Source organism: Daphnia pulicaria, unplaced genomic scaffold, assembly GCF_021234035.1.
Source record: "Daphnia pulicaria isolate SC F1-1A unplaced genomic scaffold, SC_F0-13Bv2 h1tg000062l, whole genome shotgun sequence".
In the NCBI taxonomy this organism is placed as follows: Eukaryota; Metazoa; Arthropoda; class Branchiopoda; order Diplostraca; family Daphniidae; genus Daphnia; species Daphnia pulicaria.
Window position 1 is genome coordinate 52,301 of NW_025804785.1, and position 14,054 is coordinate 66,354.

The 14,054-nt window shown below is 39.8% G+C and overlaps 22 non-coding genes across 22 annotated transcripts; all 22 read left to right on the top strand.

Moving 5' to 3' along the window:
* The first annotated feature begins 58 nt into the window (after positions 1–58).
* Positions 59–222, top strand: LOC124317640. Its single transcript, XR_006912156.1, has one exon. It is a non-coding gene; the product is annotated as a U1 spliceosomal RNA (small nuclear RNA).
* Positions 223–414: 192 nt separating this feature from the next.
* On the top strand, positions 415–504 carry Trnah-gug. The gene is given in 2 exon segments: positions 415–451; positions 470–504. It is a non-coding gene; the product is annotated as a tRNA-His (tRNA).
* Positions 505–908: 404 nt separating this feature from the next.
* On the top strand, positions 909–1,050 carry LOC124317776. Its single transcript, XR_006912280.1, has one exon. It is a non-coding gene; the product is annotated as a U4 spliceosomal RNA (small nuclear RNA).
* Positions 1,051–1,624: 574 nt separating this feature from the next.
* Positions 1,625–1,747, top strand: LOC124317821. The gene has a single exon (XR_006912322.1). It is a non-coding gene; the product is annotated as a U5 spliceosomal RNA (small nuclear RNA).
* Positions 1,748–1,950: 203 nt separating this feature from the next.
* Positions 1,951–2,069, top strand: LOC124317608. Its single transcript, XR_006912126.1, has one exon. It is a non-coding gene; the product is annotated as a 5S ribosomal RNA (ribosomal RNA).
* Positions 2,070–2,817: 748 nt separating this feature from the next.
* Positions 2,818–2,936, top strand: LOC124317662. The gene has a single exon (XR_006912177.1). It is a non-coding gene; the product is annotated as a 5S ribosomal RNA (ribosomal RNA).
* Positions 2,937–3,690: 754 nt separating this feature from the next.
* LOC124317731 lies at positions 3,691–3,912 on the top strand. Its single transcript, XR_006912238.1, has one exon. It is a non-coding gene; the product is annotated as a small nucleolar RNA U3 (small nucleolar RNA).
* Positions 3,913–4,422: 510 nt separating this feature from the next.
* Positions 4,423–4,613, top strand: LOC124317685. Its single transcript, XR_006912198.1, has one exon. It is a non-coding gene; the product is annotated as a U2 spliceosomal RNA (small nuclear RNA).
* Positions 4,614–5,122: 509 nt separating this feature from the next.
* LOC124317641 lies at positions 5,123–5,286 on the top strand. Its single transcript, XR_006912157.1, has one exon. It is a non-coding gene; the product is annotated as a U1 spliceosomal RNA (small nuclear RNA).
* A 192-nt stretch (positions 5,287–5,478) lies between these two features.
* Trnah-gug lies at positions 5,479–5,568 on the top strand. The gene is given in 2 exon segments: positions 5,479–5,515; positions 5,534–5,568. It is a non-coding gene; the product is annotated as a tRNA-His (tRNA).
* A 404-nt stretch (positions 5,569–5,972) lies between these two features.
* On the top strand, positions 5,973–6,114 carry LOC124317777. The gene has a single exon (XR_006912281.1). It is a non-coding gene; the product is annotated as a U4 spliceosomal RNA (small nuclear RNA).
* Positions 6,115–6,688: 574 nt separating this feature from the next.
* Positions 6,689–6,811, top strand: LOC124317822. The gene has a single exon (XR_006912323.1). It is a non-coding gene; the product is annotated as a U5 spliceosomal RNA (small nuclear RNA).
* A 203-nt stretch (positions 6,812–7,014) lies between these two features.
* LOC124317674 lies at positions 7,015–7,133 on the top strand. Its single transcript, XR_006912188.1, has one exon. It is a non-coding gene; the product is annotated as a 5S ribosomal RNA (ribosomal RNA).
* Positions 7,134–8,368: 1,235 nt separating this feature from the next.
* LOC124317618 lies at positions 8,369–8,487 on the top strand. The gene has a single exon (XR_006912135.1). It is a non-coding gene; the product is annotated as a 5S ribosomal RNA (ribosomal RNA).
* Positions 8,488–9,241: 754 nt separating this feature from the next.
* LOC124317732 lies at positions 9,242–9,463 on the top strand. The gene has a single exon (XR_006912239.1). It is a non-coding gene; the product is annotated as a small nucleolar RNA U3 (small nucleolar RNA).
* A 510-nt stretch (positions 9,464–9,973) lies between these two features.
* On the top strand, positions 9,974–10,164 carry LOC124317687. The gene has a single exon (XR_006912200.1). It is a non-coding gene; the product is annotated as a U2 spliceosomal RNA (small nuclear RNA).
* Positions 10,165–10,673: 509 nt separating this feature from the next.
* LOC124317642 lies at positions 10,674–10,837 on the top strand. Its single transcript, XR_006912158.1, has one exon. It is a non-coding gene; the product is annotated as a U1 spliceosomal RNA (small nuclear RNA).
* Positions 10,838–11,029: 192 nt separating this feature from the next.
* Positions 11,030–11,119, top strand: Trnah-gug. Its single transcript is given in 2 exon segments — positions 11,030–11,066; positions 11,085–11,119. It is a non-coding gene; the product is annotated as a tRNA-His (tRNA).
* A 404-nt stretch (positions 11,120–11,523) lies between these two features.
* Positions 11,524–11,665, top strand: LOC124317778. Its single transcript, XR_006912282.1, has one exon. It is a non-coding gene; the product is annotated as a U4 spliceosomal RNA (small nuclear RNA).
* Positions 11,666–12,239: 574 nt separating this feature from the next.
* Positions 12,240–12,362, top strand: LOC124317823. The gene has a single exon (XR_006912324.1). It is a non-coding gene; the product is annotated as a U5 spliceosomal RNA (small nuclear RNA).
* A 203-nt stretch (positions 12,363–12,565) lies between these two features.
* Positions 12,566–12,684, top strand: LOC124317686. The gene has a single exon (XR_006912199.1). It is a non-coding gene; the product is annotated as a 5S ribosomal RNA (ribosomal RNA).
* Positions 12,685–13,919: 1,235 nt separating this feature from the next.
* Positions 13,920–14,038, top strand: LOC124317619. The gene has a single exon (XR_006912136.1). It is a non-coding gene; the product is annotated as a 5S ribosomal RNA (ribosomal RNA).
* Positions 14,039–14,054: the final 16 nt, after the last annotated feature.

A 14,054-nucleotide genomic window follows, 5' to 3' on the forward strand; every position in this document is an offset into this window, starting at 1 on the left:
GTCAATATTGTTCTGCTGTATACAAAGTATTAAACAAAGTGAAAAAGCATCCACAATCATACTTACCTGGCTCAGAGGCAACCATGATCACCAAGGTGGTTCCTCCAGGGCGAGGCCTTTCCATTGCACTAAGGATGGGCTGACCCTTGCGATTAATCCAAATGTGATTAACTCGGGAGTACAATTTTTGGTAGTGGGGGACTGCGTTCGCGCCGTTCCCTGAACACACTATAAATGTAAGAAAAATTCTTGTCATCTGCCGGAAGTTGAACTAAATCTGGTCCCGTTAGTAAACGGTAGGGTTGACCGCTTGGGAATACGCGAAGCATCAGATTTTCTTTCTGGGAAGAAACAACAAAGTAATGAAATTCATGTTTAGCTACTTTAATATAAATCATCATGGCCAATGGATTGGCCGTGATCGTCTAGTGGTTAGGACCCTACGTTGTGGTACCTACTAGATATGAATCCGTAGTAACCCAGGTTCGAATCCTGGTCACGGCACTGAAAACTGATTTTTCACGTCAACACGCAGATTAACTATAAATTTTGTTTGGTTGGAAAGTAATGCTCGCTCACTTCAATAGTTCATAATGTGAAAAACAATTTGGAATGAAAACCTGAAATTCCCCCTCCCTTTTTTTGTGTGTGCAGGAAGTTGTTGAAATGTATGGAAGAAAAATACACATTTACAGAATTTCAAGTATTTGACCCGATATTAAGACAAAAATTATTTCATGTATGTAATGAACTGTCCCCTGTTGGTATTAGTCCAATGGGAGATGGAAATTAAAATTTGCCTAGGGTAATCTAAATGAATATTTCTGAACGAAATTGTTGGTCCAACACGTCCAAGCAGAACGAATTCAGCAAATGCTTAAGTAGACTTGCTTTTCTGATTATAATTTAGCTTTGCGCAGTGGCAATATCATAACCAATGAGGGTCTCCCGAGGTGTGATTATTGCTAGTTGAAAACTTTAACCAATACCCCGCCACGATGAAGTGAAATAATCTTTGTCGTCGGCAATTTTTGATAGCTCCATCAGGAGCATTTCAGCGTACAAGAAAAAAAAAATTACAGTCAGTTAGAAAAATTGGAGTGTTGCATAGTGTGTTTATAACATTAAACGGTGAAAGTGAAATCGTATAAGTGATTTTTGTTTCCATTTAGTTGGTATTGCACGTCAGACAAGGCTGATTAATTCGTTCGCTGAAGGCCATTAATATCAGTCAGTTGGAACATTGTGAACACGGGGAAAATATTTGAAAAGGTGATTCCAAATGACAAGGTGAAAAGATTCCACCATGTTTAAAGGGGAAGTTCAATAAATTGTTAACCGCTGTAGGGTGAATGTCGGGGTAAACATCTGATCCCACCACCTACGTGTTGGGCTTGTACCATAAAGATCGTTCATTTTTTTCAAAAATAACACTGCGCACAACTGTTTCGTTCAAAAACATGTTAACGAGCTTTATACATGATATTTACTTTAAAATAACTGTACCCATTGATAAAGAATTGCACAAGGATTTTGATATGTAAACGCATGTTTCGAAAAAAAACCTTACAAGCGCACTTCAAAATTTTGAAATGAATATAAATACAAGGCATACCACTGTTATTTACTCTGGTTTCTAATCAATACCCGGATAAATCTTTCGCCTTTTACTAAAGATTTCCGTGGTTAGGAGCATTGATGAGTCTATATGACTTATTTTTTTAACGCCCGGTCTTCTGATTGGGCACTTTGAATAAATGAAAAATTAAAAACGTCTGTATGCGGAAACAAAGATATTCTACTACTACATACTGACAACATTTGTAAAATGACAAACTGATAGTTTTTCGGTGGTTTTGGTAAGATTAGTGTGTATTTCAAAAAGATAAATCTCAAGCACAAGTAATAGATTAGAGGCGAATATGGTCGGGTAATTGCGTCTAGTTTAATGTCAACGGCCATACCACATAGAACTCACCCGGTCTCGTCAGCTCCCGGAAGTTAAGCTATGTCGGGTTCCGTTAGTACTTGGATGGGTGACCGCTTGGGAATACGGGATGCTGTTGGCATGGAATTATTTTATTTTTGTGAATCCAATTGAATTGAAGTGCTTCCCAAGATGGGTGATACTACATGGACTACAATGTATTATTTTGGCATTAGTTGAAAATGGAAGGAACGTATTTTTTACTGGATATTGCCTACTAGACGTCCTCCAACCTCTTTGTTGCTGAAAGATATTTGAAACGCCGTGCGCGAAGCGCACGGCACAGCCGAGAGGCTACTAGACGTCCTCCAACCTCTTTGTTGCTGAAAGATATTTGAAACGCCGTGCGCGAAGCGCACGGCACAGCCGAGAGGCTTGTACGTTGGTGGTTTCTTCGGGCAGCTCTATCTAATCTCTCTGGCTCTGAGATCCTTATGCAACGCAAGCTAAGTAAAGCGCGAAGCGCACGGCACAGCCGAGAGGCTTGTACGTTGGTGGTTTCTTCGGGCAGCTCTATCTAATCTCTCTGACTCTGAGATCCTTATGCAACGCAAGCTAAGTAAGGGAAGCAATCGTTAGCCTTATGACACTTGGATTGTTGGCTCATTGATCGGACATCCCCGGAACGAGAAAATTAAAAATGACAGTTAGCCAAAAATAGTGGCGTTTGGAAATATTATCAAATTTTATATTCGGTTGTCCATTGACAAATGTACTTATATGTCCTCGTTTGTTTGGCTAAGGTTGGTGTGTATTTCGAACAGAAAGTAAGCAAGCATTAGAACTAGATTTAGAGGCGAATATGGTCGGGTAATGGCGACTGAATTGATGTCAACGGCCATACCACATAGAACTCACCCGGTCTCGTCAGCTCCCGGAAGTTAAGCTATGTCGGGTCCCGTTAGTACTTGGATGGGTGACCGCTTGGGAATACGGGATGCTGTTGGCATGGTGTAATTTTATTTTTGCTCCCCAAGTTAGATGAGACATGGAATATAATGTATTCTTTAGGTATTAGTTGAAAAGGGTATTGCTGGGACTTTGATTAATGATACCATATATTGTAGAACGCATGTTTGTTTGATCTCGGTAGTTTTAACGACAAAAAAAAAGATAGAGGTTTGGCTATTTTGTTGAGGCTGTTGCATGACGCCCACTCACTGGCACGATCCCACTACTGCCGAACACGGGAACTTTTGGCTGCTAGGTTTCCCTCCTGACCCACTACGCTCCTCCTTAGCTAACCTGCACCTACTAGATTCCTCTAGCAGATCCATGCTGATGTCAAGCTTAGTGCGGGCACCTGATCAACATGCGGTATCACGAAACAGGGCTCCTAAACTCAAGCCATCCACTCTACCAAGCCTCCCCGAAGCAGGATTATAGGTGCACGCCAAACACCCAGCTGATAAATGGGCTCTCAATCGATAATACATTACTGTAATAAATTGATTTGATGAGCACGCGGATTCTTTATTGTGTCCAAAATTGGTCTCGTCACTTGTTCTATAACTATTAAAGAGCTTCTCGGTGTTTCAATAAATGAACAAAATGCAAGACCTGACAATGTATGTACTGTGTGCGTCAAGTATTGCAAATCTCAATTTAATATTCCGAAATATCGATCTATGCACTGTAATTTACGCCAAAGCTCATTGATCGTACAAACCTTATTTAGAGTTCTGCAAAATAACATTGCATTTAAGATCATACTTCACAGGATCATTTCTGTAGTATATCTTGACTTGTTTCCCACCAGAAACTTGTCTCCTTTCAACCCACGATGACGAGTTAAGACGCTGGTTTCTGAGCGTGAAACAGGCTGTGAGTGTAGCTGTCTCGACAGCATCAAACACAGTCATTGAGGACCGTTTCCGTTAAATCCATGTGAAATAGCGGAAGGAAACTAGCGTGTTCAGAGTGGTTGAGATGATAAAACAAATTTAAATTCTTGAAAATCTAAAGAGATAAATCTTAATAATAATTCCAGGTATTCGTGTCCTTAAATCATCTGCTTGTATGGCAAAATAAATTGTGAAAGTGAGGTTGGTCAATTTGAGGATGTGTCATGACTTTATGATCGTATTGCATTCTTTTAGTTATTGTTATTTAATCATGATTAATTATCGTTCAGAGCTTTTGTCGTCAGGTGGCGTGGCAAAGCCATATTCTGAAAAAAAAGGACCTAGTGTGATAACGAGAGTAAAATTTGCAACGCCTTCAGCGTAAATTGTATCTCCCTTAATACAGTATGAGCATAATAAAACAAATGAAAATGAACTTTATAAGCATCAAGTGGTCGCGTCTGGAAAAATGAACAACTCAATATTTTATAGCATTTCTTGAATGTTTTGAGTGATATGAGTATTCTTCGTACACCACCGGAAATGTGTTGAACCTCAGTGGTTATTTTGGGCAGTAATCCTTGTAACATTATCGCTTCTCGGCCTTTTGGCTAAGATCAAAGTGTAGTATCTGTTCTTATCAGCTTAATATCTGATACGGGTTCAAATGGACCCCAGAATATTAAACTGATTTTTGGCATACGGTGGGAATACAGTGCTTGCACTGCTCCCGCCACGGGTTGACCCGGTATTGCAGTACCTCCGGGATCGGCTCACCCTCTATGAGGGAGAACATATTGAATAAAACAGAAATTGTCTTAGCACCGTATAATAAAAGACCATGTATAATTGCAAAACTGTCATGTAGACATGTTTGTAATTTTTTCTAATTGTATTTTTTTCGTAATATCAAGAAAAGCATAAAAAAATACGTACTTGATTGTGTTAACTAATTAGTACTGTTCATCTTTCGATGTGATGTTTTTTTTTAAAATATGAAGATGCGTGTATTTTCATATGAAAAGTCGATTTTCTTATTTTCTTATTTGCCAATTGGACGACCAAATGAAAAAAAACAAGCAATTTGTTTCTTGAAAAGTATTTGCAAAGATCAAGACCATGAAATAAATACTGAGCTTTATTTACTATATTTTGCTCGAGTTCGTAATTCAAGTCGATGAAAGAAAGTGGGTGGTATTCTCTAAACGTCAGTCAAATACTTGAACACTCTTTGTCAATATTGTTCTGCTGTATACAAAGTATTAAAAAAAGTGAAAAAGCATCCACAATCATACTTACCTGGCTCAGAGGCAACCATGATCACCAAGGTGGTTCCTCCAGGGCGAGGCCTTTCCATTGCACTAAGGATGGGCTGACCCTTGCGATTAATCCAAATGTGATTAACTCGGGAGTACAATTTTTGGTAGTGGGGGACTGCGTTCGCGCCGTTCCCTGAACACACTATAAATGTAAGAAAAATTCTTGTCATCTGCCGGAAGTTGAACTAAATCTGGTCCCGTTAGTAAACGGTAGGGTTGACCGCTTGGGAATACGCGAAGCATCAGATTTTCTTTCTGGGAAGAAACAACAAAGTAATGAAATTCATGTTTAGCTACTTTAATATAAATCATCATGGCCAATGGATTGGCCGTGATCGTCTAGTGGTTAGGACCCTACGTTGTGGTACCTACTAGATATGAATCCGTAGTAACCCAGGTTCGAATCCTGGTCACGGCACTGAAAACTGATTTTTCACGTCAACACGCAGATTAACTATAAATTTTGTTTGGTTGGAAAGTAATGCTCGCTCACTTCAATAGTTCATAATGTGAAAAACAATTTGGAATGAAAACCTGAAATTCCCCCTCCCTTTTTTTGTGTGTGCAGGAAGTTGTTGAAATGTATGGAAGAAAAATACACATTTACAGAATTTCAAGTATTTGACCCGATATTAAGACAAAAATTATTTCATGTATGTAATGAACTGTCCCCTGTTGGTATTAGTCCAATGGGAGATGGAAATTAAAATTTGCCTAGGGTAATCTAAATGAATATTTCTGAACGAAATTGTTGGTCCAACACGTCCAAGCAGAACGAATTCAGCAAATGCTTAAGTAGACTTGCTTTTCTGATTATAATTTAGCTTTGCGCAGTGGCAATATCATAACCAATGAGGGTCTCCCGAGGTGTGATTATTGCTAGTTGAAAACTTTAACCAATACCCCGCCACGATGAAGTGAAATAATCTTTGTCGTCGGCAATTTTTGATAGCTCCATCAGGAGCATTTCAGCGTACAAGAAAAAAAAAATTACAGTCAGTTAGAAAAATTGGAGTGTTGCATAGTGTGTTTATAACATTAAACGGTGAAAGTGAAATCGTATAAGTGATTTTTGTTTCCATTTAGTTGGTATTGCACGTCAGACAAGGCTGATTAATTCGTTCGCTGAAGGCCATTAATATCAGTCAGTTGGAACATTGTGAACACGGGGAAAATATTTGAAAAGGTGATTCCAAATGACAAGGTGAAAAGATTCCACCATGTTTAAAGGGGAAGTTCAATAAATTGTTAACCGCTGTAGGGTGAATGTCGGGGTAAACATCTGATCCCACCACCTACGTGTTGGGCTTGTACCATAAAGATCGTTCATTTTTTTCAAAAATAACACTGCGCACAACTGTTTCGTTCAAAAACATGTTAACGAGCTTTATACATGATATTTACTTTAAAATAACTGTACCCATTGATAAAGAATTGCACAAGGATTTTGATATGTAAACGCATGTTTCGAAAAAAAACCTTACAAGCGCACTTCAAAATTTTGAAATGAATATAAATACAAGGCATACCACTGTTATTTACTCTGGTTTCTAATCAATACCCGGATAAATCTTTCGCCTTTTACTAAAGATTTCCGTGGTTAGGAGCATTGATGAGTCTATATGACTTATTTTTTTAACGCCCGGTCTTCTGATTGGGCACTTTGAATAAATGAAAAATTAAAAACGTCTGTATGCGGAAACAAAGATATTCTACTACTACATACTGACAACATTTGTAAAATGACAAACTGATAGTTTTTCGGTGGTTTTGGTAAGATTAGTGTGTATTTCAAAAAGATAAATCTCAAGCACAAGTAATAGATTAGAGGCGAATATGGTCGGGTAATTGCGTCTAGTTTAATGTCAACGGCCATACCACATAGAACTCACCCGGTCTCGTCAGCTCCCGGAAGTTAAGCTATGTCGGGTCCCGTTAGTACTTGGATGGGTGACCGCTTGGGAATACGGGATGCTGTTGGCATGGAATTATTTTATTTTTGTGAATCCAATTGAATTGAAGTGCTTCCCAAGATGGGTGATACTACATGGACTACAATGTATTATTTTGGCATTAGTTGAAAATGGAAGGAACGTATTTTTTACTGGATATTGCCTACTAGACGTCCTCCAACCTCTTTGTTGCTGAAAGATATTTGAAACGCCGTGCGCGAAGCGCACGGCACAGCCGAGAGGCTACTAGACGTCCTCCAACCTCTTTGTTGCTGAAAGATATTTGAAACGCCGTGCGCGAAGCGCACGGCACAGCCGAGAGGCTTGTACGTTGGTGGTTTCTTCGGGCAGCTCTATCTAATCTCTCTGGCTCTGAGATCCTTATGCAACGCAAGCTAAGTAAAGCGCGAAGCGCACGGCACAGCCGAGAGGCTTGTACGTTGGTGGTTTCTTCGGGCAGCTCTATCTAATCTCTCTGACTCTGAGATCCTTATGCAACGCAAGCTAAGTAAGGGAAGCAATCGTTAGCCTTATGACACTTGGATTGTTGGCTCATTGATCGGACATCCCCGGAACGAGAAAATTAAAAATGACAGTTAGCCAAAAATAGTGGCGTTTGGAAATATTATCAAATTTTATATTCGGTTGTCCATTGACAAATGTACTTATATGTCCTCGTTTGTTTGGCTAAGGTTGGTGTGTATTTCGAACAGAAAGTACAGCCGAGAGGCTACTAGACGTCCTCCAACCTCTTTGTTGCTGAAAGATATTTGAAACGCCGTGCGCGAAGCGCACGGCACAGCCGAGAGGCTTGTACGTTGGTGGTTTCTTCGGGCAGCTCTATCTAATCTCTCTGGCTCTGAGATCCTTATGCAACGCAAGCTAAGTAAAGCGCGAAGCGCACGGCACAGCCGAGAGGCTTGTACGTTGGTGGTTTCTTCGGGCAGCTCTATCTAATCTCTCTGACTCTGAGATCCTTATGCAACGCAAGCTAAGTAAGGGAAGCAATCGTTAGCCTTATGACACTTGGATTGTTGGCTCATTGATCGGACATCCCCGGAACGAGAAAATTAAAAATGACAGTTAGCCAAAAATAGTGGCGTTTGGAAATATTATCAAATTTTATATTCGGTTGTCCATTGACAAATGTACTTATATGTCCTCGTTTGTTTGGCTAAGGTTGGTGTGTATTTCGAACAGAAAGTAAGCAAGCATTAGAACTAGATTTAGAGGCGAATATGGTCGGGTAATGGCGACTGAATTGATGTCAACGGCCACACCACATAGAACTCACCCGGTCTCGTCAGCTCCCGGAAGTTAAGCTATGTCGGGTCCCGTTAGTACTTGGATGGGTGACCGCTTGGGAATACGGGATGCTGTTGGCATGGTGTAATTTTATTTTTGCTCCCCAAGTTAGATGAGACATGGAATATAATGTATTCTTTAGGTATTAGTTGAAAAGGGTATTGCTGGGACTTTGATTAATGATACCATATATTGTAGAACGCATGTTTGTTTGATCTCGGTAGTTTTAACGACAAAAAAAAAGATAGAGGTTTGGCTATTTTGTTGAGGCTGTTGCATGACGCCCACTCACTGGCACGATCCCACTACTGCCGAACACGGGAACTTTTGGCTGCTAGGTTTCCCTCCTGACCCACTACGCTCCTCCTTAGCTAACCTGCACCTACTAGATTCCTCTAGCAGATCCATGCTGATGTCAAGCTTAGTGCGGGCACCTGATCAACATGCGGTATCACGAAACAGGGCTCCTAAACTCAAGCCATCCACTCTACCAAGCCTCCCCGAAGCAGGATTATAGGTGCACGCCAAACACCCAGCTGATAAATGGGCTCTCAATCGATAATACATTACTGTAATAAATTGATTTGATGAGCACGCGGATTCTTTATTGTGTCCAAAATTGGTCTCGTCACTTGTTCTATAACTATTAAAGAGCTTCTCGGTGTTTCAATAAATGAACAAAATGCAAGACCTGACAATGTATGTACTGTGTGCGTCAAGTATTGCAAATCTCAATTTAATATTCCGAAATATCGATCTATGCACTGTAATTTACGCCAAAGCTCATTGATCGTACAAACCTTATTTAGAGTTCTGCAAAATAACATTGCATTTAAGATCATACTTCACAGGATCATTTCTGTAGTATATCTTGACTTGTTTCCCACCAGAAACTTGTCTCCTTTCAACCCACGATGACGAGTTAAGACGCTGGTTTCTGAGCGTGAAACAGGCTGTGAGTGTAGCTGTCTCGACAGCATCAAACACAGTCATTGAGGACCGTTTCCGTTAAATCCATGTGAAATAGCGGAAGGAAACTAGCGTGTTCAGAGTGGTTGAGATGATAAAACAAATTTAAATTCTTGAAAATCTAAAGAGATAAATCTTAATAATAATTCCAGGTATTCGTGTCCTTAAATCATCTGCTTGTATGGCAAAATAAATTGTGAAAGTGAGGTTGGTCAATTTGAGGATGTGTCATGACTTTATGATCGTATTGCATTCTTTTAGTTATTGTTATTTAATCATGATTAATTATCGTTCAGAGCTTTTGTCGTCAGGTGGCGTGGCAAAGCCATATTCTGAAAAAAAAGGACCTAGTGTGATAACGAGAGTAAAATTTGCAACGCCTTCAGCGTAAATTGTATCTCCCTTAATACAGTATGAGCATAATAAAACAAATGAAAATGAACTTTATAAGCATCAAGTGGTCGCGTCTGGAAAAATGAACAACTCAATATTTTATAGCATTTCTTGAATGTTTTGAGTGATATGAGTATTCTTCGTACACCACCGGAAATGTGTTGAACCTCAGTGGTTATTTTGGGCAGTAATCCTTGTAACATTATCGCTTCTCGGCCTTTTGGCTAAGATCAAAGTGTAGTATCTGTTCTTATCAGCTTAATATCTGATACGGGTTCAAATGGACCCCAGAATATTAAACTGATTTTTGGCATACGGTGGGAATACAGTGCTTGCACTGCTCCCGCCACGGGTTGACCCGGTATTGCAGTACCTCCGGGATCGGCTCACCCTCTATGAGGGAGAACATATTGAATAAAACAGAAATTGTCTTAGCACCGTATAATAAAAGACCATGTATAATTGCAAAACTGTCATGTAGACATGTTTGTAATTTTTTCTAATTGTATTTTTTTCGTAATATCAAGAAAAGCATAAAAAAATACGTACTTGATTGTGTTAACTAATTAGTACTGTTCATCTTTCGATGTGATGTTTTTTTTTAAAATATGAAGATGCGTGTATTTTCATATGAAAAGTCGATTTTCTTATTTTCTTATTTGCCAATTGGACGACCAAATGAAAAAAAACAAGCAATTTGTTTCTTGAAAAGTATTTGCAAAGATCAAGACCATGAAATAAATACTGAGCTTTATTTACTATATTTTGCTCGAGTTCGTAATTCAAGTCGATGAAAGAAAGTGGGTGGTATTCTCTAAACGTCAGTCAAATACTTGAACACTCTTTGTCAATATTGTTCTGCTGTATACAAAGTATTAAACAAAGTGAAAAAGCATCCACAATCATACTTACCTGGCTCAGAGGCAACCATGATCACCAAGGTGGTTCCTCCAGGGCGAGGCCTTTCCATTGCACTAAGGATGGGCTGACCCTTGCGATTAATCCAAATGTGATTAACTCGGGAGTACAATTTTTGGTAGTGGGGGACTGCGTTCGCGCCGTTCCCTGAACACACTATAAATGTAAGAAAAATTCTTGTCATCTGCCGGAAGTTGAACTAAATCTGGTCCCGTTAGTAAACGGTAGGGTTGACCGCTTGGGAATACGCGAAGCATCAGATTTTCTTTCTGGGAAGAAACAACAAAGTAATGAAATTCATGTTTAGCTACTTTAATATAAATCATCATGGCCAATGGATTGGCCGTGATCGTCTAGTGGTTAGGACCCTACGTTGTGGTACCTACTAGATATGAATCCGTAGTAACCCAGGTTCGAATCCTGGTCACGGCACTGAAAACTGATTTTTCACGTCAACACGCAGATTAACTATAAATTTTGTTTGGTTGGAAAGTAATGCTCGCTCACTTCAATAGTTCATAATGTGAAAAACAATTTGGAATGAAAACCTGAAATTCCCCCTCCCTTTTTTTGTGTGTGCAGGAAGTTGTTGAAATGTATGGAAGAAAAATACACATTTACAGAATTTCAAGTATTTGACCCGATATTAAGACAAAAATTATTTCATGTATGTAATGAACTGTCCCCTGTTGGTATTAGTCCAATGGGAGATGGAAATTAAAATTTGCCTAGGGTAATCTAAATGAATATTTCTGAACGAAATTGTTGGTCCAACACGTCCAAGCAGAACGAATTCAGCAAATGCTTAAGTAGACTTGCTTTTCTGATTATAATTTAGCTTTGCGCAGTGGCAATATCATAACCAATGAGGGTCTCCCGAGGTGTGATTATTGCTAGTTGAAAACTTTAACCAATACCCCGCCACGATGAAGTGAAATAATCTTTGTCGTCGGCAATTTTTGATAGCTCCATCAGGAGCATTTCAGCGTACAAGAAAAAAAAAATTACAGTCAGTTAGAAAAATTGGAGTGTTGCATAGTGTGTTTATAACATTAAACGGTGAAAGTGAAATCGTATAAGTGATTTTTGTTTCCATTTAGTTGGTATTGCACGTCAGACAAGGCTGATTAATTCGTTCGCTGAAGGCCATTAATATCAGTCAGTTGGAACATTGTGAACACGGGGAAAATATTTGAAAAGGTGATTCCAAATGACAAGGTGAAAAGATTCCACCATGTTTAAAGGGGAAGTTCAATAAATTGTTAACCGCTGTAGGGTGAATGTCGGGGTAAACATCTGATCCCACCACCTACGTGTTGGGCTTGTACCATAAAGATCGTTCATTTTTTTCAAAAATAACACTGCGCACAACTGTTTCGTTCAAAAACATGTTAACGAGCTTTATACATGATATTTACTTTAAAATAACTGTACCCATTGATAAAGAATTGCACAAGGATTTTGATATGTAAACGCATGTTTCGAAAAAAAACCTTACAAGCGCACTTCAAAATTTTGAAATGAATATAAATACAAGGCATACCACTGTTATTTACTCTGGTTTCTAATCAATACCCGGATAAATCTTTCGCCTTTTACTAAAGATTTCCGTGGTTAGGAGCATTGATGAGTCTATATGACTTATTTTTTTAACGCCCGGTCTTCTGATTGGGCACTTTGAATAAATGAAAAATTAAAAACGTCTGTATGCGGAAACAAAGATATTCTACTACTACATACTGACAACATTTGTAAAATGACAAACTGATAGTTTTTCGGTGGTTTTGGTAAGATTAGTGTGTATTTCAAAAAGATAAATCTCAAGCACAAGTAATAGATTAGAGGCGAATATGGTCGGGTAATTGCGTCTAGTTTAATGTCAACGGCCATACCACATAGAACTCACCCGGTCTCGTCAGCTCCCGGAAGTTAAGCTATGTCGGGTCCCGTTAGTACTTGGATGGGTGACCGCTTGGGAATACGGGATGCTGTTGGCATGGAATTATTTTATTTTTGTGAATCCAATTGAATTGAAGTGCTTCCCAAGATGGGTGATACTACATGGACTACAATGTATTATTTTGGCATTAGTTGAAAATGGAAGGAACGTATTTTTTACTGGATATTGCCTACTAGACGTCCTCCAACCTCTTTGTTGCTGAAAGATATTTGAAACGCCGTGCGCGAAGCGCACGGCACAGCCGAGAGGCTACTAGACGTCCTCCAACCTCTTTGTTGCTGAAAGATATTTGAAACGCCGTGCGCGAAGCGCACGGCACAGCCGAGAGGCTTGTACGTTGGTGGTTTCTTCGGGCAGCTCTATCTAATCTCTCTGGCTCTGAGATCCTTATGCAACGCAAGCTAAGTAAAGCGCGAAGCGCACGGCACAGCCGAGAGGCTTGTACGTTGGTGGTTTCTTCGGGCAGCTCTATCTAATCTCTCTGACTCTGAGATCCTTATGCAACGCAAGCTAAGTAAGGGAAGCAATCGTTAGCCTTATGACACTTGGATTGTTGGCTCATTGATCGGACATCCCCGGAACGAGAAAATTAAAAATGACAGTTAGCCAAAAATAGTGGCGTTTGGAAATATTATCAAATTTTATATTCGGTTGTCCATTGACAAATGTACTTATATGTCCTCGTTTGTTTGGCTAAGGTTGGTGTGTATTTCGAACAGAAAGTACAGCCGAGAGGCTACTAGACGTCCTCCAACCTCTTTGTTGCTGAAAGATATTTGAAACGCCGTGCGCGAAGCGCACGGCACAGCCGAGAGGCTTGTACGTTGGTGGTTTCTTCGGGCAGCTCTATCTAATCTCTCTGGCTCTGAGATCCTTATGCAACGCAAGCTAAGTAAAGCGCGAAGCGCACGGCACAGCCGAGAGGCTTGTACGTTGGTGGTTTCTTCGGGCAGCTCTATCTAATCTCTCTGACTCTGAGATCCTTATGCAACGCAAGCTAAGTAAGGGAAGCAATCGTTAGCCTTATGACACTTGGATTGTTGGCTCATTGATCGGACATCCCCGGAACGAGAAAATTAAAAATGACAGTTAGCCAAAAATAGTGGCGTTTGGAAATATTATCAAATTTTATATTCGGTTGTCCATTGACAAATGTACTTATATGTCCTCGTTTGTTTGGCTAAGGTTGGTGTGTATTTCGAACAGAAAGTAAGCAAGCATTAGAACTAGATTTAGAGGCGAATATGGTCGGGTAATGGCGACTGAATTGATGTCAACGGCCACACCACATAGAACTCACCCGGTCTCGTCAGCTCCCGGAAGTTAAGCTATGTCGGGTCCCGTTAGTACTTGGATGGGTGACCGCTTGGGAATACGGGATGCTGTTGGCATGGTGTAATTTTATTT